The sequence below is a fragment of the Ostrea edulis genome, chromosome 6, assembly GCF_947568905.1.
Source record: "Ostrea edulis chromosome 6, xbOstEdul1.1, whole genome shotgun sequence".
NCBI classification, from domain to species: Eukaryota; Metazoa; Mollusca; class Bivalvia; order Ostreida; family Ostreidae; genus Ostrea; species Ostrea edulis.
In genome coordinates, this window is record NC_079169.1 from 80783157 (window position 1) to 80785136 (window position 1980).

Genomic DNA, 1980 nt, shown 5'->3' on the forward strand with positions numbered 1-1980 from the left:
GATAACTCAGTTCAATGACATTAGATTATTGAGGTGATACCAAAAAAAAAAAAAAAAAAAAAAAAAAAATGATGATAAATAAAAAGAAAAATTATATAAATAAATTTCAATTTATTTTGGTTATTCACAAACAGAAGAGAGAAACATGTGTTAACATGCATGCAGGTATAGGCATCAACTTTTGAAGCGTAATATCCCAATCTGATTAAAACCAGCTCCTCGATCCGCTCCTTTATTTCTTTTTATTTGGCGCTCCTCGAGTAGCGACAAATCAAAAGAAATAAAGGAGCGGATCGAGGAGCTGATTTTAATCAGGTTGCGTAATATCCTTCACGCATATGATTAGCAATCTGATTCAAGTTCGATCCTATGATCCGCTCATCTACTATCGCTACATCTATGTGTAGATCCTATGATCCGCCCATCTACTATCGCTACATCTATGTGTAGATCCTATGATCCGCTCATCTACTATCGCTACATCTATGTGTAGATCCTATGATCCGCTCATCTACTATCGCTACATCTATGTGTAGATCCTATGATCCGCTCATCTACTATCGCTACATCTAATTCTAATTAGACTGATATGGTGAGTTGTTTTTGATTTCCTACTATCCCTGTTACATCCGGCAGTCGAAGCCTGTTGGCCTTGTCGCACAGTAATTAAAGGAGTGAGTGCAGGGGGAGGTATTCCCTCTCCCACGGGGATGTGGTGGGTATGATGAGCCTCCAATGGACATTTTTGAAATAAAAAGAGATGTCAAATATTTGCATTCTGGATGTATAAAATTTGATGGCGAAATCATATCAATTCATATTAAAGCAAATACAAAGACATTTTTGCCTGTTGAAAACAAAATTGTCATCATTGTCAAAATTTGTGAGTGAAAAATAAGTACCAAGATTTATCATGTCATCACTAAGATTTCTTGTGCAATAGTCTGTGTTCTTTTTTTTTTATTTGGTGGACGTTCTTAGTTTATTTGAAGAAAGTTGCAAGACACCTTTCAAGTGATTTAACATTTTTCCCGGCCAGTCTACATCAGTGCATTGCTTACTTCTTTCGGTTTTTATCACAATTTCAAACATTTAGCTGATGTAGAAACACAAGTTGATGGTACAGGGGTTTCAACAGTCTCGTTTAAAGTCAGCATTTCGAAAATTCTATGGTCGTTATAACGAACTAGTTTGCCAATACAACCTATCATTGGGTCAAATGCTGTCTGACGTGTTTCATACCGATTGTTAGACCATTCGTGGCACACTGATTTTGACTACGGATAACTCCGTTTACCTGATCAAGACATAGCGCTCATGGAGGGTGTGACCGGTCGACAGGGGATGCTTACTCCTCCTAGGCACCTGATCCCACCTCTGGTGTGTTCAGGGGTCCGTGTTTGCCCAACTATCTATTTTGTATTGCTTATGGGATGTATGACATTGATCACTGTTCGTTATCTTCACCTTTCACACGAGAATAACATACTCAAACACAAAGAAGACTAAGTATTGTAAACAGAAGGGCCGTGAGAGTGGATCTCCCGTCCAACCAGACACTCGACTGTCTCCGCAGTTCTCCGACAAGCTCTGCTCGTCGGAGGTTTACGGAGACAGCCTAGTGTCTGGTTGCACGAGACTATCCCTATAGGCAATACGTATATACGTGCTTAAAATAAGGAAAATATAGAATACTAAAGGGGAAAAACCATGCCTTTCGAATTTGAAAATTCTCATCAAAATGACGTAGTTTAGAATGCAAACGCGAGTACATGTATTTCTCCATTTTGAATCTCGTGTACCCAAGTTCACGTCGTTCCGAGATGATACATAAAATCCGTAAATGTAAGTAAACCATATTTTCTTAATCATATATAATCACTCCTCGATTAATGCGATTGCACCATGTCTCCTATGTTTGTAAATTTGCTAACACAGACGCTGAATATGACGTCACAATGCACTGTTTACATGCGTTAT